The sequence below is a fragment of the Procambarus clarkii genome, chromosome 37, assembly GCF_040958095.1.
Source record: "Procambarus clarkii isolate CNS0578487 chromosome 37, FALCON_Pclarkii_2.0, whole genome shotgun sequence".
Classification (NCBI taxonomy): domain Eukaryota; kingdom Metazoa; phylum Arthropoda; class Malacostraca; order Decapoda; family Cambaridae; genus Procambarus; species Procambarus clarkii.
The window spans coordinates 30,272,940-30,298,746 of NC_091186.1; the positions used below are offsets into that span (position 1 = coordinate 30,272,940).

Sequence of the window (25,807 nt, forward strand, 5' to 3'; positions counted from 1 at the left end):
TGAGACAAACCACATTGGGAGAGGAAAGTGTTGAGGTTATCCTCATTAGCAATTGTAAACATTTTACCTTCTGAAGTCTTTCTCGTTTTAATCACGCCATCTCTAACGAAGCACTGATGAATCGCAGCTGGGTTTTGATGACGGATTTGACGCAGGCGGTGGAGGAGTTGCTGTCTTTTTCTAGTCAAGCACTCGTTGATGTAGATTCCCTTTCGTTGGGCTGCAGCTGTCCGGACAAGATGCGATTTTATGGACTGGGAAGCTAGCTTGAGGCGAATTTTCCGCTGGTTTAGACCTGATGGATTCTTTTTGCCTACTCTGTAGGCAGCAATAATTTGTCTGTTTTGTTTACAGTGAACTGCAATTCGTCTTTTATGAGAGCATGAACTATTTCAATACACTTTTCACCTTCACGTTCCACAGGAATATTTTGCGACGACACAATAACACACTCAAACAGCTTTTTCTGGTCCTGTTCATCCTAGGAGATGTAATGCACGAATGCAGATGCACTAATCTACCCCTATCTTAATTATGGTATCTGTGCATGGGGGTCTACCACTGCAAACCACCTTAAGCCCATCATCACCCAGCAAAAATCTGCTATCAGAATAATAACTAACTCTGCTTTCAGACAACACTCAGCTCCCTTGTTTAAATCCATAAACTTGCTAAATATTAACTCCCTCCACACATTTTCTTGTGTCAACTACATTTACAAAACCCTGTTCTTAAATGCAAACCATGCTCTGAAACTCTCCCTGGACAGATGTAATAGGACCCATTATCACCACACCAGAAATAAATATCTCTTTGATATCCCCAGGGTCAAACTTAATCTGTGTAAACACTCAATGCAAATTAAGGGACCTAGTCTATGGAACTCACTCCCTAGTGAATTGAAAAACTGTAAAACTTTTGCCTTATTTAAAAGCCAAACCAAAAAGTACCTAATTTCATCTTCTTAGTTTCCTACACTGAGCTTTAAATTTGCTCTGTACCTAGTGTTACCCAATCTCCTAATTTTTATGTAATATCAAACAACCTTATCATTGTGTTCATTGCTGTCTTCTTTTATGTGCTAGCCATATGCTGTATTGTGACTACCAATTTTTGTCAACTACCATTCAAGCTGTCATTGCAATCAATCTTATATTGTTTCTGCTGTATTGTGCCTACCAATTTTTGTCAACTACCATTCAAGCTGTCATTGCAATCAATCTTAGCTACCTATGTGCTTTAATATACTGTACCTACAATTTTCTCTCATCTTCTTTTTTTCATTTCATGTAACTGTTATCATTTTTTTGTCTATAAATTTTGCAAGTATTTACCTCCTTAAAATTTTCTTAGATTAAGGACCTGCCCGAAACGCTGCGCGTGCTAGTGGCTTTACAAGACTGTAATTACCATATTTGTATCCTCACATTCTTTATGTACATTCTTGTATATGCACAAATAAATCAATAAATAAATAAATAAATATATTAAAGGTCGGCAAAGATCAGTAACCAAAGAAAATGGGAAGAGCACCGTGGCGGGTAAGCGAGCGAGCGAGTGACGTCATCACAACAAAGGTTGCTATAGACGTCTCCACGATTCGTGAAGTTCGCCTGTCTTAAAGACCTGTGTCCACAATACCCGCCACATTGTCCCTCCCACAGTACTCTCAGGACACTTATGGCAGTGTGTGTGGTGAGGCCACACCACTGAAGACATTGAGGATATACCACGAGGGAGAGACAAAACTGTTGAAGGAAGGAGTCACTGGCTCCACCTGACCACCTTGTTCCTCGCACTCTCATCATCCTCCGTAAGTACTTGAGTGCATTACCTGCTTGATGGGGTTCTGGGAGTTCTTCTACTTCCCAAGCCCGGCCCGAGGCCAGGCTCGACTTGTGAGAGTTTGGTCCACCAGGCTGTTGCTTGGAGCGGCCCGCAGGGCCACATACCCACCACAGCCTGGCTGATCCGGAACTTCTCTTAGAAAACAGTTCAGTTTTCTCTTGAAGATGTCCACGGTTATTCCGGCAATATTTCTTATAGTCATTAGGAGAACGTTGAACAACCGTGGACCTCTGATGTTTATACAGCGAAGAGTTAGGGGTAACATGATAGAGGTTTACAAGTGGATGAATGGACACAACAAAGGGGATATTAATAGGGTATTAAAAGTATCAGCACAAGACAGAACACGAAACAATGGGTATAAATTAGATAAATTTAGATTTAGGAAAGACTTGGGTAAATACTGGTTCGGTAACGGTTGTTGATTGTTGATTTGTGGAACCAATTACCGCGTAACGTGGTGGAGGTGGGGTCCCTCGATTGTTTCAAGCGTGGGTTGGACATGTAAATGAGTGGGATTGGGTGGTTATAGATAGGAGCTGCCTCGTATGGGCCAATAGGCCGTCTGCAGTTGCCTTTGCTCTTATGTTCTTATTTTCTCTGATTGTGCCTATGGCACCTCTGCTCTTCACTGGTTCAATCCTGCAGTTTCTTCCATATCATTCACTCCAGTACGTTGTTATTTTACTGTGTAGATTTGGGACCTGGCCCTCCAGTATTTTCCATGTGTATATTATTTGGTATCTCTCTCGTCTCCTTTCTAGAGAGTACATTCGGAGAGCTTTGAGACGATACCAATAATTTAGGTGTTTTATCTCAACGATGCGTGCCGTATATGTTCTCTGTATTCCCTCTATTTCAGCAATCTCTCCTGCTCTGAAGGGGGGAAGTGAGTACTGAGCTTTCTGCTCCACCATTGTCTGCTCCAACATTGTCTTACACCCCCAACATACAATTGTTAATAATAAAAATAAAAAAAATTATTTAGGAAAAGTACATACATAGTTGCAGAGTTACAGTACAAACATTCTGTTTGATTTAAAGATAGAGGTAGTACATACAATACCTAAAGCCACTAGTACGCATAGCGTTCCGGGCAAGGTGAGGTGGGGAAAAAAAAACACTTAGACTAAAACTTAATAGTAATTGAGCTTAAAGTATAATTGCATTGAAAGAAAAAAATAAAAATAATAAAAGATGAAAAAAGGGGGGGAACATGGTAGAAAATAGCTAATATACAAGTTGGTCAACAAACACCATTTTTTTTTCTTCAACAAAAATGTTGGGGTATGGAAATAGGACTATGGAATTGTTGGAGGTGTAATGTAGGCCAGTAGAATTGTTGGGGTAAATTATATGCCAATGGCATTGTTGAGGTGTGGACATTGGCCTATCGAATAATGATAACTCTTATAATAATAATAATAATGAGAAATTCCACTGGGACTGTGTGGTGTTGCAAACCCATGACCAAGGCATTGCCAGCTGCATACTCTACTACTGTACCACCACTGACTTAATTACAATCGGATTTCTACTGATATCACAAGAAGTCTGTGATATCCTGATATCACAGTTCTGAAGCCAGTCCAAGTTTTATGTAAGACCCCCAAGCACTCAGGTGAAGGATAAAGTACTGTAGTTCAACATTGTATGCACAACTTCAGATACACAGAAAATCACACTAAGATGATATACATCAATGAACAATCCACTGAGGCTGTGAGGTAATGCAAACATTGCAGGTTTGCATCATCTCACAGCCCGAGGAAATTTTCTCATTGATGTATATCACTTTAGTGTAATTTTCTGTGTAAATAATAATAATAATATTATTATTTATTCAAAAGATTGTGTGTACAAAGAACATAAGAATATTGTTCAATTGAAGGGACAGAAGTTACACATACTAATGAAGCCACTATTACGCAAAGCGTTTCGGGCAAAATTAATAATAATATAGAAATTTTTTAATTAAAGTTGTGACGGGATAAAACACTTAATACTATTAGAGAAGTAAGCTAACAAAATGAGAATGTTCAAGGAAAATAAAAAATTAATACAAAGAAGGTGATACTTAAGGATGACAAGCATAGATTATTACATTATGGAGTCAGTAGTTCTAGCAACAGTACAATAGTTTATTTACATTAATTATAGAATGGAAATACAAGGTGTAATTTAGAAAAGCAAGTGAACTATTCCTCATAACATTTTCTTTGAACATATCAGAACATAGAGTAACATACTATAATTTAAGGTTAATTTGGCCAACAGTTTCAAATAACCAAGACCATAAAGGACACGAGTAAACACTTTATCAAAGAAATGCATGAAATTAGATGACATTAAATGTAGACAGTAAATGTAGAAATTAAATGTGTGTACTCGCTTGAATGAACTATATGGGGCATAGCCGATTCATTCCAGTGTGGAATTCATTCCATCCGTTCGGCCCCAGCAACCCCCTTCCCCCCCCCCCCAAAAAAAATACAATCACATTAATGCATATGCCAGTCCACATTTGCCTTATGAAAAATTTAAATAATAAAGAATTTGTATTGCAATGAAATAAATTGATATTGCACGTTACAGTTCTGTACTTACCTTACCAGTTGAGTTTTGTAGTGCAAACTTTGTTAGCCTTAATATCCTGTGAGTGCCACACACATGAATATAAATTGTTTAAAGAACAGTAACTCTTCTAACAAATGTACATTATACACTACAGTCTGTACATAAAGTACAGACCACTAGAATCACACTACTGCAGTACACTTATATCATATAAACTACACTTTGTACATTTAATGTCATTAGAACTGTGCTGTACAGCTCAATTGTTACTCCCAGGTAAGTTATGGCTAGTGCTGGGTGCTGGTCTAGTTGCCTGGACATCCTTGGAAGGTGAGTCCTTGCTAGTGCTGGGTGCTGGTCCTGTTGCTTGAGCATCCTCGGAAGGTGAGTCCTTGCTAGTGCTGGGTGCTGGTCCAGTTGCCTGGGCATCCACAGGTGTGTCCTTGCTAGTGCTGGGTGCTGGTCCTGTAGGCCTACTGTGAAATCGTACCAAAAACTTTGGAATCTTAGTTTGTTTCTTTGTTGTGAGCTTCATTATAATATCTTTCATGTCCTTTAGGTGCAGGTAATAATCTGTCAGCTCTTTATTATCAGTTACAACAACCAAATCAAGCAGATCATTAACCTTTTGCAATGATGCAGCATATGGAATAGGTAACATACTATCATCTTCCTCTTCCACATCTTCATCATTATTACCAGTAACACACTGGATAATCTCATTATCAGTTAATTCACCATAACCTGGATCATCACCATCATTATCTAACCATGCCTTCACATCAGAAAGTTGCACATCTTCCTCACCTGCATCTCTGAATGTCTCAAAAATCACATTATCATAGCCCTCAAAATAATAGTAATCTTCATCTTCATTCTAACCAGGTACCGCACTCAGAATTTTATACCATGCATTCTTTAATGAGGTGACCTTTAACTCGCTCCATTCTTTGGCCTAGTTGTAAATTGCATCTTTAATTGAATATTTCTTGAAGTTTTCTAGTGTTTTGCTAGCCTTTGTATGAACAAATCCACAAGGGGCCGTGACGAGGATTCGAACTTGTGTCCGAGAGCATACTTTGTATCCTTATTAGTCACTGTGTTGATCGGGCTCCAAATATGGCACCCCCCCCCCCCCCCCGCCCCTGTGTGCAGGAAATAAATTCTTGGCAAAATTTTTTTTCTCTTCTAATGTTAAAATAAAGTCTCTGATCACGGGAAACTAAAAAATAAATATTGTACGTGACATACTTTAGCCGTGATGGAGCTGGGAAGTTGAGCTAATTTTGGGCACTAGGCGATGGAGCGCTCGGGGTTCATCGCTATGCTCAAAATTATGGGGCTTATATATGTGACACACATATATATATTATATATATATATATATATATATATATATATATATATATATATATATATATATATATATATATATATATATATATATTTATTTATTTATTTATATACAAGAAGGTACATTGGGTTTGTGAGAATACATAGCATGGTATTTACAATCTTGTAAAGCCGCTAATACGCACAGCGTTTCGGGCAGGTCCTTAATCTAACAGATAATTTTAAGTAGGTAAATTCTAGCAGAATTAATAAAATGATAACAGATACATTGCAAGAAAAAAATGAGATGAGAGAGATTAGTAGGTATATTAAAGCACATTGGTATATTAAAGCTCTGATTGATTGCATTGACAGCTTGATTGGTAATTTAAACAAAGATTAATAGGGACGATACAGCAAATTGATAGCACATATAAGAAGACAGCAATGATCACAATGGTAAAGTTGTTTGGATTGGGTACATCAAGATTGGGAGATTGGGTAGCACTAGATACAGTGCAATTTTAAAGCAACAAGGTAGAAAACTATGAAGATGAAATTAGGTACTTTTTAGTTTTATTTTTGAATGACGCCAAAGTTGGACAGCTTTTCAATTCATTAGGGAGTGAGTTCCATAGACTGGGTCCCTTTATTTGTATAGAGTGTTTACTCAGATTAAGTTTGACTCTGGGGATATCACAGAGATATTTATTTCTGGTGTGTTGATAATGGGTCCTATTACATCTGTCCAGGGAGAGTTTCAGTGCAGGATTTGCATTTAAGAACAGGGTTTTGTAAATGTAATTGACACAAGAGAATGTGTGGAGTGAGATTATATTTAGCATGTTTAGGGAGTTAAACAAGGGGGCTGAGTGTTGTCTGAAAGCAGAATTGGTTATTGTTCTGATAGCAGATTTTTGCTGGGTAATGATGGACTTGAGGTGGTTTGCAGTGGTTGAACCCCATGCACAGATACCATAATTAAGATAGGGATAGATAAGTGCATAATATAGTGAGATGAGAGCAGAGTTAGGTACATAATATCTGATTTTGGAGAGTATACCAACTGCTTTAGAGACTTTCTTAGTTATGTGTTGTATGTGGGTGCTGAAGTTCAGTCTCTTGTCTAGGAATAGGCCATGAAACTTTCCATCATTTTTATTACTAATGTTAACATTATCTATCTGAAACTGAATTGCATTTGTTGATTTGCTACCAAATAAGATGTAGTAGGTCTTTTCTATGTTAAGTGATAGTTTGTTGATTGACATCCATAGTGGACTTTTTTTAGCTCATTATTAACAACATTATTTAGTGTATGTAGGTTGGGGTTAGAGTAGATGAGGGTAGTATCATCAGCAAACAATATAGGTTTCAGAATGTTAGAGACATTAGGCAGATCATTGATGTATATAAGAAATAGGAGAGGTCCCAAGATGCTGCCCTGTGGCACTCCGCACTTTTATTGGTAGAGTGGGAGAGGTTATATCATTGATGGCTACACATTGGTGTCTATCACTATGATAGGATTGGATATAGTCCAGGGCATGGCCTCGGATTCCATTGTAACACCGTAAAGGTGTTTTGTTTTGTTGTATTTAATATATATATATATATATATATATATATATATATATATATATATATATATATATATATATATATATATATAGTTCATGAGTCACAGACAAGGATTTGAAAGGTGCCATTCAGTCGGCCTGAAACTCACACCTCTAAGCGTTAATGACCTCAAGTTGACCTGAGGTCAGCTCAAGCAAATTTCACCTTGCTTCTGCTAATCTGATAATTGTAGCCTGATAGCCTTCAAACAAGCCGCCAGTTTTAGGTGTGGCTTGGTTGAGTGCCTGGGGCTATCTACTTGTGGGCGGAGTTAGCTACTAGGTTTCCCAATATGTACTTGGAGAGCTGTAGATTCGGGAGGATAAGCAATAGGAGAACAGCCAGCAGAGCAGAACAGAGGACAGCATAGCCAGGGAGGCTGTCAGCCGGACGGGGCGGGACTGTTTCTGTCAACTACAGTCCCCCTCTCTCTCTATCCAGCTATTGGCAGACACTTGGTGAGTTGAACATGGAAGGTGACTTAGTCGTGTTTACTAGTGTTGTGTGACTAGCAGGGGCAGACAGTGGTAATGGTCTCAAATTCTTGGGTAATGGCTCACTTTGTAATTTAATAGTGAACCTTCAGTTTGTTTGCTTGAATTATGATATCTATCCTTTTAAATATACTTGATGAATTTATTGAGAAATTCACTTACTTTTAATCTGATTTTAATTGTTCCTAGATTTGGGATTTTTGGATACAATATGCAAACTAAAGTGTAGAGTACTCTTGAGACTATGGGATTAAAGAATCTTGCCTGGAACATGATTCCAGTTGACATATGCTAATAACATCTTTTGATACAGACAAGTTCCATTCCTTGTCATGTATGTACTGTCTAGAATGGATGGTGGCAGCACTACTACTTCTACTATCTACTTTTGTACTTCTACCTACCTACCCTTCTACCTCTACCTCCACTCATCTCCATACTCTCTCTCTTCTCCCTCCGCCCCTCTCCAAACTCTCCCTTTCAACTGACGACCCTCCTCGCTCCTCCCACCTCCCTACCTCTCTCACCCCAAACCCTCACTCATTACTTCATTATCCATTTCTTCCCTTCTGGTTCTCGTATACGTTTGTAGCAGTGAAATGGTTCTGGAGTTTCTCTAGAGTTTGCGGGTAGCTGATCAAGTTACGGTGCCTTGTAGTTGTAGCACCTAGGTAATCAAATACCTGGGTTACAAGGTGTTGAACAAGAGAGGTTGCAGTAGGAACTCTGGGGGGAACTCTAGAATAGTTGACTAACTGGGGGGCGAACTAATGGACTAAAGACAGCTATTTCCCCCACCCTCCGTTACACCATAATGATGGAGTTTAAGTAAGAGGTAGTTGCGATTAACAGTATCAAAGGCCTTTCTCAGGTCAATGAAGAGTCCAATCGGAAACTCATTTTTGTCAAGGGCTGAGTAAATTATATCAAAGAGACTAATAATTGTATCGTTGGTACTCTTTTGGGAGCAGAAGTCAAACTGACAGGGGCTGAGTATGTCAAATTTTACAAGGTAGGAGTAGAGCTGTTTGTAGATAATTTTTTCAAATATTTTTGATAGTATGGGTTATCTTGAGGTTATCTTGAGATGATTTCGGGGCTTTTTTTTTTTAGTGTCCCCGCGGCCCGGTCCTCGACCAGGCCTCCACCCCCAGGAAGCAGCCCGTGACAGCTGACTAACTCCCAGGTACCTATTTACTGCTAGGTAACAGGGGCATTCAGGGTGAAAGAAACTTTGCCCATTTGTTTCTGCCTCGTGCGGGAATCGAACCCGTGCCACAGAATTACGAGTCCTGCGCGCTATCCACCAGGCTACGAGGCCACCGGATGGGTAGGTTTGATATTGGTCTATAATTGTTTATGTTTGCCGGATTACCTCCTTTATGAACTGGCGTTACTCTTGCTTTTTTAAGAATATCAGGGAAGGTATGACACTCTAGGGATTTGTTGAACAGCAGAGCTATAGGTGGCGCAAGGGCATGGGAGGCGCTCTTGTATACATTGGATGGGATTTCACTGATGTTCCCAGCTTTGGTTTTTAGTGAGTGTATGATGGACACAACATCTGTCGGGCTGACTGGTGAAAGGAGAAGATAGTTTGGATAGCTGACTGAGAGATATGTGTCTGAGTCTGTGGAATTTTACTGGCAAGGTTAGCACCAACCGATGAAAAGAAGCTATTAAATTCATTTGCCATTTTTAAATCAGTTGACACTGTGTAGCTATCCTTAGAGAGTATTTTCTGGTTGTGGGAGTGTCGTTTTGTTCCTAGGATATTAGAGATGGTTTTCCATGTGTTTTTCATGTTGCCTTTTGCTTCTTTGAATCTATTCTCATAATATGAAAGTTTAGCTTTTCTTATGATTCTGGTAAGCACTGATGAGTACCTTTTAACTACTTCCTTTGTAACTAGGCCAATCCTAGATTTCTTTTCATATTCAAGTTTTTTGTTGATTGATTTGAGTATGCCACTTGTGAGCCACGGATTCACACACAGAGATCACACTAACGTGATGCATCAAATGAACATATCCACAAGGGTCGTGACGAGGATTCGAACCTGCGTCCGGGAGCATCCCAGACACTGCCTTAATCGACTGAGCTACGACAGGGTAAAAAGGGTTGAAACCAAAGTTCTACTGAACTTACTGGAGCCCATAGCCTCTCCGAGGCACAAACCAGGCTTTTACACCCCCCCCCCCTGCACCCGAGCTATGTCAATAGGCCGTTCTCCCTCTTCGCCCTTACATCATCACACACAGAGATCACACTAAAGTGATGCATCAAATGAACAAATTCACAAGGGCCGTGACGAGGATTCGAACCTGCGTCCTGGAGCATCCCAGACACTGCCTTAATTGACTGAGCTACGACAGGGTAAAAAGAGTTGAAAGGGCTTTTTTAGGGCTTTTTACTGAGCTACGACAGGGTAAAAAGGGCTTTTTACCCTCTCGTAGCTCAGTCGATTAAGGCAGTGTCTGGGATGCTCCAGGACGCAAGTTCGAATCCTCGTCACGGCCCTTGTGGATTTGTTCATTTGATGCATCACTTTAGTGTGATCTCTGTGTGTGATGATGTAAGGGCGAAGAGGGAGAACGGCCTATTGACATAGCTCGCGTGCAGGGGGGGGGGGGGGTGTGTAAAAGCCTGGTTTGTGCCTCGGAGAGGCTTCGGGCTCCAGTAAGTTCAGTAGAACTTTGGTTTCAACCCTTTTTACCCTGTCGTAGCTCAGTCGATTAAGGCAGTGTCTGGGATGCTCCCGGACGCAGGTTCGAATCCTCGTCACGGCTCTTGTGGATTTGTTCAGCCACGGATTGTTTATTCTTTTGTCAGTTACTTGTTTGATAAGGAGGGGACAGTGAGTATTGTAGAAGCTTAGAGTCTTGGAGAGAAAGAGGTTAGTTAATGAGTTTATATCCTGTGTATTCTTGAATTCAGATTCTCAGTTAATATTGTAAAGTGCATTTGAGAGATTGCCTAAAGCTGATTCACTGTGTAGCCTGAATGAGAGTTTGCTTCTGGTGGTGTTATGTCCATGTTTGCTATGAGGAAGGTACGATAGTGGTCAGTTGTTCAATCATAGATTATACAAGATGTAAGGTGTATATTATATTCTACGATCAAACAGTGTTTTTGCTGTTATTACACTATATACACACATTGTATATAACCATTTACATGTGTGTTCACCATAACAAACCACTAAGTTGGTATGGTGAGCCCAAAAAACAAGATTGAGCTGCCACACCCAGCCAGCCCTCCCTCACTTCTCCAACACCTTACTCGCCAACATTCCTCCTCCCACCATACTGTTATTGTTTTTATTACACTATTTACACACATTATGTATAAATATCAACGTGTTTTATTCACCATAACCGTACAACTAAACTGGTATTATGTCCAAACAGAACAGTGGCCACCATACACTGCATGACAAGTCACACAGCAGACGACAATGCTACAAGTACGACGCCACCTCTCTCACCAAAATGGTTCCTCCCAATATACTCCTGTTGCTGTTATTACACTATATACACACACATTATATATATGTATCTACATTTGTGTTCACCATAGTGAACCACTAAGCTAGTATGGTGAGCAAAACAAGAGTGGCTGCCACACACTGACGCTACCTCGATTCCCTCCCTCCCTCACCAAAATTCCACCTCCCACAATACTATGCACAGCACTAATTATCACCACAATCCTGCTATTATCGTCCTATCATGGCTAAATAATACCAGTTACATATATATTTTGACATTATTTGGCAATGCTGTGGTCACAAGCTGAACAGCAGTGCTGTGAGCTCATGCTGCATGCGCCAGCCTTGGTTGCTCACTCAGTACTGAGGCTCTTACACCCGGGAATGTTGCCCACAATTTTTTTTTAAATGACGTCTCTTTATAAGAGCCCTGAGGAGGCTGATGTGAACCCCATGTAGCTGCGGGAGTTTTGAATCATACGCTATACCTATAAGATCCCTGAGGTGTGTTACGCACCACCCGTCGAGCGCCTACAAGCTCGTTGCGCAGTGCAGTGGTTAAGTATCTCGTCTTCCTCAGAGAGCAGAACTTCCATAATGTCTAAATTCATAGCTCAGGCATTAGCCTCAAACATTAGCCAGACAAAGCCTTTTGAGAGCATAGATAACCCTTAATCCATGGGCTGTATTACAGATGTAGTGTTTGGTGGTAAAGCCATACATGTTATTTTGCCATCAGGCGATGTTAATTTAGCAATGGGGTGAGCTGGGGCATTATCTGTCAACAGCATTACCTTTACCTCATCAGGATGAATTCTACACTCATTGATCTGCTGCTTTTTTACTAATTTATAAAAGTGATTCTGGAACCAATCCTCAAAAATAATCTGTGTGAACCAGGCATTTTTTGAGTTGTAGTAGATGACAGGTAGTCTGTTCATGCAGTTTTTCAATGCTTTTGGGTTGGCAGATTTCCCAACAATTGCGTACTTTGTTCGGTGACTGCCATCTGCGTTAGAGCACAATCTTGTTAATGATGCCAAGCCTCTCTTTAAATCGACATTCCCATTCAATGCTAGCCTTGAAATTGTCTATGTTTAACTTTACAGCAAGTCTTTCAGCTGCATTTCTAATAGAATCAACTGAAACAGCAATTCCTTTCGCACCATGCTATGTAAACCATTTAAATACAGACGAGTCCAAACCCGTATACTTTGCAGGCCTCAATTTTTCCTGTTGCCTATTGCATCAGTTTGAGCAAAGAATTTCTTAATATTATCCTCTGCTTTTTTATATCACAAATTGTAGTTTTATCGATGTTGAATTCTTGGGCGAGTCAAATGACAGAGTATCCACACTCTGCTTTCTCTGTGAAGTCAACTTTCTGATCAATTAACAAATGTTTTCTCTTTTGTTTTATACCTTCAATACCATGAATGCTGCTCTGAGACATCTTGACAGATTAAATGATTTCAAACAGTAAAAATTGTTAAAATTTATCACAAAAATCCATCGCACGTGAACCCGATGTTTTTACCCCAGGAAGAGGAGAAGCACATGGTGCCAGCCATCTCATCCAGGTCCAACGCATTGACATGACCTGTGCTTATTTTATAGGCATACTAAAAATTTAATGTACATATTGACTGTTACAAATTGTTTTATTTAAAATATTATTATTGTTATAATTAGAGAAATATTGTTAGTTTTGAAGTTTTATGCATTTTATACAGTACAGTTCTGTATTAACCCTTAAGCTGTGCATGGCATACATATACGACAGGACCTGATGGCAAAGTTCAATTTCTCAAATTTGCTCTAATGCTTTCCAATTTTTTGTGCATACTAGCAAATCCCGCAACTTTGTCTAAATGATCACAAACGTAACTTGAAAATTAAGAAAATAAAAAATAATTATAAAATTGAATATTGAAAACTTCAGATATTGAAATCAGCTGCAAAAATATAAACTATCACTAATTGTTCATTTGGTGTTATTATGCTCTCAGAATAGTATATGATCTTCATTTTCATAGATTTAGAATATATGTTTTCAGTTTAGTTTACTGTAAAAAATATCATCAATGTGGCATTTGAATTATGTGCCAAATTTAGAAAAAAAATTGATAACTACAAATGTTTAGGGTTTGTGAAAAATCCATTCCAATAGGATTGTAGAACAGACAACTGTGCACATTATTTGTAAAAATCGTGAGAATCGGTCAGAAACTGAATTTTTTGAAGCTGACTCAAAGTTTTAGAGATAATTGAAGTTAAATTTATCGACAATGAATAAGGTAGTTCTAATTCATTAATTTACTTATATGTTTTAATAAACGTTGTTTGGCATTCGTACTCAAATATGTGAAAGTTGTAGGTCAATATGTGTTGGAATGATGTCAAGAAAAAATACCCCCCCCCAAAAAAAACAAAAAAACTAAATACTGTATAGGAAAAATTATAATGATTTAGGGGATAAAAATGTATATAGTGGCACCTCGATTAACGAGTTTAATCCTTTCTGGCACCGAGCTCGTTATGTGGAAAACTCGTCTTTAGAAACAAATTTCCCCATATAAAATAAAGGAAATAAATTTAATCCGTTCCACTCACAAAAATATCCATACTTGTATGACATTTTATAATGTAAATATAATACTACACATGTATTTATGAATGTTTTGTTGTACTATTTTCATGTTTACCTTATGAAGAGTCGTTGCTTGCTTGAATGAGACGATGGGGAGGTGGGAAGGAGGAGAGGGGTTATGGTGTGGAAGGAGAATCCACCTCTGAATCAGGGGGGCTCTCTCGGAAATTTCTCCCCACTGGGACTGGATTGTGGTTCACTATCACTGGCTCTTCTTTTCTCTACTTTTCCAAAGAACGTATCTATTGACAATTGCTTTTGTCTTTGTTTTAGGATGTTCCTAAAACGAGTCAGCAAATTGTCATTAAACATGTTCACACACAAGGTTGTCACTGCTTTATCAGGGCAGTTTTTCCAAGAATGCGGTCACCTTTCCAAACATTCCCAACACTTCCCTGATCTCACTGAAAGAGGCAGCATCCTCCCTTACCTCCTCATCCCCTTACTAATGGTGCAAATTGTTAATGAGGATCTGCCATACTCCATTGTGAGATCAGTCACACAGACACCACGCTCATGCTTTGCTATAATTTCCTTCTTCAAATCCATAGTAATTGTGTGTTTCTTCCTCTTGACAAGACTATCTTTAACAAGCAGCTTCTTTGGCGACATCTTGCGTTACAAATTGTTGTCACAAAACCACAAAATACCGAAAGAAAAGCACAAATAAATGCAGAGGGATGCTTGTCGTGCGCGATACAACAACAACACTGGCGTCGGAGGCGTCCGAGAATTTGTGAGAACCCGCAAGACGCTAGGAAGCACCATGTGGTTTTGCTCGTTAACCCTTAAAGTGCGCATCACTTCATATGAAGTGTAAATCGTTTTACCAGTCAACTGCGCTTCACTTCATATGAAGTGTATGGGTACCGCGCACGATTTGAATGGCCCGCGGTGTAGCTGGGGGTCCCATACGCTGCCCAGGGGCTCTAGTAAACAGCGGCCATTTTGAAAAAAAATCCAGCTCACGATCCGATGGCATGGGAGGCCTCAGTTTAGCGAGAGTCACCATGGCGAGCGCACGGTCAAACGCCTCACGGGCACGCACCACTCAGTCCCTCACCCCAGAGCAAATAGCCCACGAATTATTCTCTGAAGGTGAAGAAAGTGTGTTTGACGATTCAGACAACGATGAGGATTATACACAGTTGCCGGGTGATAGTAGCAGCAGCAGTGAAAGTGAGAATGACCGCCATGCCATGGCGAGGCCTATACGCTCTCCCATGCCTCCTCGCCCATTTTCTACCCCAATTCTACCACGACCTCACAGTTCCTGTGGATATTTTCTGTTTGAGGGTGACGAGTCAGAGGGAGGTGACTCCTTTTCTGGGTTTAGTGACTCAGATCAAAGTTTTATTGAGCCTGTGGCTGGTACCAGTGGTGTAACTGGGCGAGAAATTGTCGCGTCAGCAGCATCTCGCCCGGCCAAGCGCCACTGCATGGCACCACATGAGGGACCAAGACCCTCGTGTTCACGTGCACCCACCTCACGTGCACCCACCTCACGTGCACGTAGCCGCCGTGCTTCTCGCAGACGGTATTCAGCTCCTGGTCGCCGGTATGCATCGCTTCCTCGCCGTCTTTCCTCTGCATCTCGCAGGACGCCTGGTGTACTTGAGTGGAGTGATGGTGACGATTTTATTCCTAATATTCCTCACTTTGACGATAAAGATGTAGGGATTACAAACCTTTTCCCTAATCAAGGTGAGGACATGGCTGAGATGGAATATTTTACAGCATTCTATGATGAACCACTCATGGAATACATTGTACACCAAACGAACCTGCATGCTGCTTACCTGATTGAGAGGGATATCACAGAATTTTCACGACTGCAGCGTTGGAAAAATACCACAGTGGCGGAAATGTATGTGTTTTTGGCACTCTGTTTGTTGATGAAGCACTGTCACAAACATGCAATAAATGACTATTGGAGCAAGGACAAGACAATACCAACACCTTTATTTGGGAAATATATGTCACGAGACAGGTTTCAGATACTCCTCAGGTGTCTACATTTTGGAAGTGTTCAGGACCGAACACCTGATGATAGACTGTGGCGAGTGAGGCACTACATGAACGATGTTATTGGAAAATTCAGAGATTTTTACGTACAAGCACAGAAGCTGGTGGTTGATGAATCTCTCATACTTTTCAAGGGACGTGTTCCATTCAAACAGTACATTCCCTCAAAACGAAACCGATTTGGCCTGAAATTTTTTTTTCTTTGTGATTGTGAGACAGGATATGTGTTACACATGATTCTGTACTCGGCTAGTGATGTAGACATTCCCGGTAACGACGAACATGGATTCTCGGGGAGTGTAGTGAAGACCATCATGGCTCCGTGGATGAACAAGGGACACATTTTATACACAGATAATTACTATACAAGTCCCTTGCTAGCTCGGTTCTTGCTAGAAAATAGAACCGGATTGGTTGGTACAGTAAAGCCACAACGAAGGGAAATGCCTGTGTTTGACAACGACATTGCAGTTGGTGAGTGTCAGAGAAGGAAAAGTGATAACATTCTGTCAGTTCGGTGGAAAGACAAAAGAGAGGTGAACTTGTTGACAACAATTCATGATGGAACAATGGTGAACAGTGGGAAAGTGAGCCATAAAACAAACGCACCACTATATAAGCCAGACTGTGTTTTAGACTATAATATCAACATGCGGTTGATTGATAAATCAGACATGATGATTGGCACTGCAGAGTGTGTGCGGAAGACATGTAGGTGGACGAAAAAAGTGTTCTTCCATCTTGTGGACATGAGCATGCTGAACTGTTTCAACATGTACCTTGTGAGAACTGGACGTAAGCCCACTTTCCGTGACTTTGTATTTGATGCTGCAATACAGTTATTAGGAAAGTTTGCAAAAGATGTCCCAGGTATTCAGCGGCCCATCATAAACCCACTGTTGCAGCATGCTGGTACTCCACGCCTCGCTCACACTGAAGGCTTCCTAGCACACAAACTTAAGTATTTGCCACCTGGTGTGAAGCGTGCAATAGCCCAACGTGATTGCTTGGTGTGTAAAACAACGACACGTAGAGACAAGAAACGGAAGCTTGTGCAAACATGGTGTGAAACGTGTGGTATCCCATTATGTGCTGTCGACTGCTTCAATGGCTACCACAGTCTAGAAATCTTCTAAGTGTGCTTCAAAGTGTGTATAGCGTGTGCAAGTGTGTAAATATGTAAACATATAAGCAGATAGCGTGTGCGTGTGTGTAAATATATACAAATATAAGCAGAACATACAATATAATAGACTGTAATGACATATTATATTGCCGTAATTGAAAACATTTGTGTGCGCCTGTGTATACTCAAATATGCAACAATTATTGATACAAAATATGTTCAAACAGTATTTGAAACACAATTAGTGAAAAAAAAATAGATAAAATGCGCTTAGACATTGTAAATAAATAGCGCGAAAATATATTTGTGGCAACTCTGGCTGTTTGAGGACCGCGCGCAACACCTCCCGGGCGTGTACTGCATGAGCGAACATGCAGATTGTGACGTCATCACCGAGCTTCTCGGCTCTATTGCAACAAAAGTAAGTACAATAGAATTTTTTTTTTATTTTTCCCGTGATCAGTGAACAGAACTTAACAGATTAGCAAAAAAAAAAAAAATTTTTTTTTTTTTCAAAATGACATGCGCCTGTGTGGATAGCAGGATATTAGACCCCGAGCACGTTAAGGGTTAATAGAGGTGAAGCTCGTCAATAGACAAATTTGCTGTGAGTGGCTCACTCGTTACTCGAAAGGATCTTAGATACAGCCGCTCGTTAATCGAGGTGCTACTGTACTTTATAAAAGTGATAAAGCCCTGATCATCAAAAACCGCCTAAAGAGACAAAGAAAATAGAATTTGAAATCTGTGAAAAACTCAGTAAAAAAAAATTCAAAGTCCCAAGCTCTGCCAGTTGTGACTGATTTATTGGGTGACCAATTTCATTCTATCTTGACATAGTTAGGGATGGGTATGCACTCTCCAGGATGTAGAGGTTACATCAAAATGAGATAATAAACAAAGGAGATAAAAAATATATATATTTTTTGGATATTGGTGACAGCAACAGATATTAACATTAGGCAATACATTTTTATGATATTTAACAAAATAGAGCATGATAACATGCTCATTATTATTGGTATTATGATGTATTACTCAGCAATGCTATACAGGCACCAGCTGCATATCCACTTTGTGGACACTTCTTGCTACTATTCTTCTTCTTTGTACATTGTACAAGTGCTTGCATCTCTTTATTACTGCATTATCCCTCAGTTCCAGTTAATAGGAGCTGTTCTCCTTATCAACAAAATGTTCTCCTTTTAAAAAAAAATTGTCTAAAATACATTTTTGAAAATATTAGGATGAAACTTGCATGACGCTTATGCCAATAAGTTGGAGATTTGTCTAACATTTAATATTAATTTTCACATAATTCAAATATTTTTTGCCCAGCCCCAGCTTTTACAGCCCAGGCTGTAGCAGCTTTAGGGTTAATGCACGTGGTTTGTATTACCTAGGCTGCTAGAGAGGGAGGGGAGGCATCCGAGAACCTGCCCATACCCCCTTCCCCTTTCCTGCCCCACCCTCCTTACTCCTGCCCACCCCTCCTTACTCCTGCCCACCCTCCTTACTCCGGCCCACCCTCCATACTCCTGTCCACCCTCCTTACTCCGGCCCACCCTCCTTACTCCTGCCCACCCTCCTTACTCCTGCCCACCCTCCTTATTCCTGCCCACCTTTCTTACTCCGGCCCACCCTCCATACTCCTGTCCACCCTCCTTACTCCGGCCCACCCTCCTTACTCCTGCCCACCCTCCTTACTCCTGCCCACCCTCCTTACTCCTGCCCACCCTCCATACTCCTGTCCACCCTCCTTACTCCTACCCACCCTCCATACTCCTGCCCACCCTCCATACCCCTGTCCACCCTCCTTACTCCTACCCACCCTCCATACTCCTGCCCACCCTCCTTACTCCTGCCCACCCTTCTTATTCCTGCCCACCTTTCTTACTCCTGCCCACCCTCCATACTCCTGCCCACCCTCCATACTCCTGTCCACCCTCCATACTCCTGTCCACCCTCCATACTCCTGCCCACCCTCCTTACTCCTGCCCACCCTCCATACTCCTGTCCACCCTCCTTACTCCTGCCCACCCTCCATACTCCTGCCCACCCTCCTTACTCCTGCCCACTCTCCATACTCTTGCCCACCCTCCATACTCCTGCCCACCCTCTTTACTCCTGCCCACCCTCCTTACTCCTGCCCACCCTCTTTACTCCTGCCCACCCTCCTTACTCCTGCCCACCCTCCTTACTCCTGCCCACCCTCCATACTCCTGCCCACCCTCCATACTCCTGCCCACCCTCCTTACTCCTGCCCACCCTCCTTACTCCTGCCCACCCTCCTTACTCCTGGCCACCCTCCTTACTCCTGCCCACCCTCCTTACTCCTGGCCACCCTCCTTACTCCTGCCCACCCTCCTTACTCCTGCCCACCCTCCTTACTCCTGCCCACCCTCCTTACTCCTGCCCACCCTCCATACTCCTGCCCACCCTCCTTACTCCTGCCCACCCTCCTTACTCCTGCCCACCCTCCATACTCCTGCCCACCCTCCTTACTCCTGCCTACCCTCCTTACTCCTGCCCACCCTCCTTACTCCTGCCCACCTGCCTTACTCCTGCCCACCCTCCTTACTCCTGCCCACCCTCCTTACTCCTGCCCACCCTCCTTACTTTTGCTCAAAGTACAATACCTAAAAAATATTATTAAATTTTTCTAAAAATGTACTATGTTTTGGTGGGAAAAATTTAGTAATAGAAACCTTAAATTTGTTTTATTTTGCCTAATAGGTAATACTGCTTCCATCTCTGCTCGGCTCCCAAGGACGATAGCAGACACAACTTCTGCCCATTAATGATGGTAAGGACAATTTTATTCTTACTGTACTACCAGTGTGTGTGTGTGTATCATATTGTTATTAACTAGTGATGGTAAGTATATTTATTATGTTGTCATTAACTAGTGATGCTGAGCGTATTAACCCTTTAAGTGCGCAACACATCATATGATGAGTTAAGTGACTTGCAGTAACTTGCGCTCCACATCATATGATGCATTGGAGTACCGCGCAAGATTTGAAAGGCCCGCGGGTAGAGGGGACTCCCATACGCTGCTTAGGGGTTATAGTAAACAGACACCATTTTGTAAAAAAAAATCCAGCTGACGCTACCATCGCGTGGGAGGCATCAGTTACCCAGCAGCCACCATGTCGAGCGTACGGCCGAACACTTCCCGGGCGCGCACCACGCAATCACTCGCCTAAGAGCAAATAACCAGTGAATTATTTTCTGATGGTGAGGAAAGTGATTTTGATAACTGATATTGATAAAGACTACACACAATTGACCGATGATAGTAGCACTGACAGTGAAAATGAGATACAGCCGCCTCCCATGGCGATGCCTTTATGCTCACCCATACCACCTTGCCCAGTGTTGACCCCAATTCACCCTCGACCACACAGTTCATGTGCTTATTTAGAGTCTGAGGATATTTTCGGTGACAAGTCAGAGGAAGGTGACTCTTTTTCTGGTTTTAGTGAAGTGGAATCAGAACATAGTGTTACAGAGCCTGGTGCCAGTACCAGTGGTGTTACTGGGCGAGAATTTGTCGCGTCAGCAGCGTCTCGCCCAGCCAAGCGCCGCCGCATGGAACAACATGAGGCACCAAGAGTAGTGTAGTGATGGTGATGTTCTCGGGTAGTGTACTCACCTAGTTGTGCTTGCGGGGGTTGAGCTCTGGCTCTTTGGTCCCGCCTCTCAACTGTCAATCAACAGGTGTACAGGTTCCTGAGCCTATTGGGCTCTATCATATCTACACTTGAAACTGTGTATGGAGTCAGCCTCCACCACATCACTTCCTAATGCATTCCATTTGTCAACCACTCTGACACTAAAAAAGTTCTTTCTAATATATCTGTGGCTCATTTGGGCACTCAATGTCCACCTGTGTCTCCTAGTGCGTGTGTCCCTTGTGTCAAACAGCCTGTCTTTATCAACCCTGTCGATTCCCTTGACAATCTTGAATGTGGTGATCATGTCCCCCCCTAACTCTTCTGTCTTCCAACGAAGTGAGGTTTAATTCCCGTAGTCTCTCCTTGTAGCTCATACCTCTCAGCTCGGGTACTAGTCTGGTGGCAAACCTTTGAACCTTTTCCATTTTAGTCTTATGCTTGACTAGATATGGACTCCATGCTGGAGTCGCATACTCCAGGATTGGTCTGACATAAGTGGTATATAATGTTCTGAAAGATTCCTTACACAAGTTTCTAAAGGCCGTTCTTATGTTGGCCAACCTGGCATATGCTGCTGATGTTATCCTCTTGATATGAGCTTCAGGGGACAGGTCTGGTGTGATATCAACCCCTGGTCTTTCTCTCTCTCTGACTCTTGAAGTATTTCATCTCCCAAATGGTACCTTGTATCTGGTCTCCTGCTTCCTACCCCTATCTTCATTACATTACGTTTGGTTGGGTTAAACTCTAATAGCCATTTGTTCGACCATTCCTGCAGCTTGTCCAGGTCTTCTTGAAGTCTCAAGCTGTCCTCCTCTGTCTTAATCCTTCTCATAATTTTGGCATCGTCAGCAAACATTGAGAGGAATGAGTATATACCCTCTGGGAGATCATTTACGTATATCAGAAACAGGATAGGTCCAAGTACAGAGCCCTGTGGGACTCCACTGGTGACTTCACGCCAGTCTGAAGTCTCACCCCTCACTGTAACTCTCTGCTTCCTATTGTTTAGGTACTCCCTTATCCACTGGAGCGCCCTACCAGTTACTTCTGCCTGTTTCTCCAGCTTATGCATCAACCTTTTATGGGTACTGTGTAGTGTGGTGATGTTCACGTGCTTCCACCTTATGTGCACGTAGCGGCCGTACTGTGTGTAGACGGGCTTCAGCTCCTGGTCCACTGTGTACATCACTTCCTCGCCGTTGTGCCCCTGTTGCGTCTCGCAGGACACCAGGTGTACTATTGTGGAGTGATGGTGCTGGTTTTATTCCTCGAATTCCTGCCTTTGACAATAAAGATGGGATTACCGAGCTTTTTCCTGATAATGGAGAGGATATGAGTGAATTTTACACTCATATCCTATTTTATTTTACAGCATTCTATGATGAGCCGCTCATGGAATATATTGTACACCAAACAAACCTTCATGCGGCTCATCTCATTAGAAGAGAGATAACAGAATTTTCACAATTGCAACATTGGAAAACCACCAATGTAGGTGAAATGTATGTGTTTTTAGTAATATGTATGTTGATGAAGCACTGTCAAACACGCTATCACAGATTACTGGAGCAAAGATCTGACTATTTCAACACCTTTCTTAGGGAAATATATATCCCGAGATAGGTTTCAGATACTCCTCAGGTGTCTGCATTTTGCAAGTAATGAGGACCGGACAGAGGATGATAGACTTTGGCGAGTGATGCCCTATATGAATGAAGTGATTGATAAGTTCAGAGATTTTTACGTACCAGCACAGAAGCTGGTGATTGACGAATCCTTTGTGCTTTTCAAAGGACATGTTTCATTCAAGCAGTATATTCCCTCCAAACGAAACAGATTTGGATTGAAATTCTTTGTACTGTGTGACTGTGAAACAGGATACGTGTTACACATGATTCTGTATTCAGCTAGCGATGTAGACATTCCCGGTAACGACGAACATGGTTTCTCGGGTAGTGTGGTGTAGTCACTGATGGCACCATGGATGAACAAGGGCCACATCTTATACTCAGATAATTACTATACAAGTCCATTGCTAACTAAGTTTTTGGTTGAAAATAAAACTGGATTGGTTGGCACAGTAAAGGCACGAAGGAGGGAAATGCCAGTGTTTGATGGTAGACTTGCAGTTGGTGAGTGCCAGTTACGGAAATGTGATCAAATACTCTCAGTTCGGTGGAAAGACAAGAGAGAAGTGAACATGCTGACAACCATTCATGAGGGTACAATGGTGAACAGTGGCAAGGTGAACTGTGTAACGAACGAACCAGTATATAAGCCAGATTGTGTTCTTGACTATAATATCAACATGCGTTTGATTGATAAGGCTAACATGATGGTTGGCACTATCGAGTGTGTGTGGAAAACATTGAAATGGACGAAAAAAGTGTTTTTCCATCATGTTGACATGAGCATGTTGACCTGCTATAATATGTGTCTGGTGAAAACTGGACGTAAACCTAGTTTCCGTGCGTTTGCTTTTACACTTGCAACACAGTTATTAGCAAAGTTTGGTAAAGATGTCCCTGGCATGCAAAGACCAATCATGAACCCAGTGTTGCAGCATGCTGCAACACCCAGGCTTGCTCACATGGAGGCCTTTCAGCAACACAGACTAAAACATTTGCCACCAGCTGGAAAGCGTGCAATAGGCCAACGTGAATGCCTAGTATGTAAAACAACAACAAGGAGAGTACAGAAACGTAAAGTGGTGCAAACATGGTGTGAAGCGTGTGCAGTGCCATTGTGTTCTGTCGACTGCTTCAACGACTACCACTCTCTCCAAGAATTCTAAATGTGCAATAATAGTGCAAAAACCTGTACATAATGCGTGCTTGTGTGTACATATAATGAACATTGTGAATACATAATATAATGACGTAATGGAAAACATTTGTATGCACATGTGTATACTCGATGTATGTAACATTTATTGACAATGACTGTGATGTAACATTATGTGCAACACAATTTGTGACTAATATTGCTAATAAAATAGGCCTAGACACTGTAAATAATGACGCGAAAATAAATTCGTGGCAACTCTGCCTGCTTGAAGAGCGTGCGACGCCTCTGGGACACACCGTGTATGAGTGATCTTGCAGTGTGTGACGTCATCGTTCATCTTGTCGGCTCAATTACGTCGTCGGTAAGTTCAATGGAATTTTTTTTTTCTCGTGGCCAGGGAACATGGCTTAACAGATTAGGAAGAAAAATAATTTTTTTTTTTATTTTGGTATGCGCCTGTGGGTGACAAATGCTAAATAGCCCGGAGGCACACAAGGGTTAATCTTGGTGTTTTCATTACCCAGTGATGGTGAGTATATTCATCATATTGGCATTACCCAGTGATGTTGATTGTATTAGTCATGGTATTAATAACCAGTTTTGTTGAGTGTATTAACCCTCTGAAATGCATTAGTGCCTAATTTCGCTCGATCAAGGGGTGCACATAACACCTTAACCACTGCACTGTGCCAAACGACAAATGCTTTTTGCCAATAACTGTCCCCACCGACAAAAGTTTTTTTTTTCGTACACGGTCAAAACACGCTCGCGGTAGGTTGGATACAAAATGAACTCTTGGGACCTCCAGTGAGAGGCAGCGTCCTTTGAAAAAAAATTCCCAGAATGCCCTAGGGCTGCTGGCTGGGTTAGTATTGAGTGAGTAACCATGGGGTGGTGCACGCGCCTCTGGCTCCCAAGCACCTGTCCGACGCAGTGTTGAAAGATCGCTCTCTGTCGGTGAAATTCAGACCTTATAGCTTGAAGAACATAAGGGTCATGATATTGATGAAGCTAGGCGCAATAAGGACCTAACACAAAGGTCGGATGCAAGTGATACCGCACCTATTAGGATGATACAGCGAGCGTATCCAGTTGTAGCTGTGAACGCCACCCATGCCCACTTATGCCATCGCCAATTTATATAGGTGATACATAGATGAATCGTTTTCTGGGTTCAGTGATGATGCATCTGATACAAGTAGCAATCTCTTCTAGATTGACTGACACTTGCTATAAATGACTGAATCTTCCAGTCAGGAACCTTACAAAGCGATATTTTCAAGACTACCTTACGCATTACGAGCTTGGCTACATACCACTTACAAGTACTAAAGCCAAGGGTGTACGTGAGTGCGTTATTTGCAAGCACACAGAACAAAGAAACAGCGAAAATCTATCTGTACCTGGTGCAACGAGAGCGAAGTCGCGCTTTGTACCATGGACTACTTCATTGATTATTACTCACTTCCGAAGTACTGATTGTGTAATACAGTGTGTTAGTGTGTGAAACTATACATATTGTAATCTTAGTGAATTTTTAGCAAGTAATATTGCAACAATAAACATTGTGGATACATTACTGACACACGTATCACAGTTCCATGGAACATTATGAACGTTCTATTGTATACATATTGTAAATAACAAAAATATGCATCATATACAATAAAAAAACTAATAAAACCGCATTGGAAATACATAGAACAAATAATTGAAAATATATTTGTGGCAACTCACAATGCTTGAATGGCCTGCACGCTTGTTTCTGGGAGTTTCTGGTACGGGCGACCAGCCCCTGATGACGTCACAGCGCACCTTGTCCACGTCCCCACAGCCAAAGTAAGTGGAATTTGGTATTTATTTTTACATAGACATGTTCAGGGTTAAAAAAACATTTTTTGGGGAACACTTGATTTCATGTGCACGGGGAATGTCACAATAAACTCGGCACATCACAGTGGTTAAGGCACTCGTAGGTATATTGTAGGGTTCAAAACTTGGGTAGCAACCATTTTGTATGTATCCATATTGAGCTCCCAGTCTCTAGTTGGCCATGTTTTTGAGAAAACACTCTCTGATGTTGAAATACAGGGCATATTGCTTGAAGATGAGCATGCCAGTGATTTTGATAACTCAAATCTGGAAAAAGACCTAAGACAGGTGTCTGATACTAGT

At 41.5% G+C, this 25,807-nt stretch overlaps 1 protein-coding gene across 1 annotated transcript in view; it reads left to right on the plus strand.

Moving 5' to 3' along the window:
* Positions 1–1,571: 1,571 nt before the first annotated feature.
* LOC123765944 (E3 ubiquitin-protein ligase TRIM32-like) overlaps positions 1,572–25,807 on the plus strand; it is a 179,089-nt gene continuing 154,853 nt past the window's right edge. The window contains exon 1 of the mRNA XM_069337363.1: positions 1,572–1,813. The gene's annotated coding sequence lies outside the window, so the exon portion shown is untranslated. The remainder of the gene's footprint in view (positions 1,814–25,807) is intronic.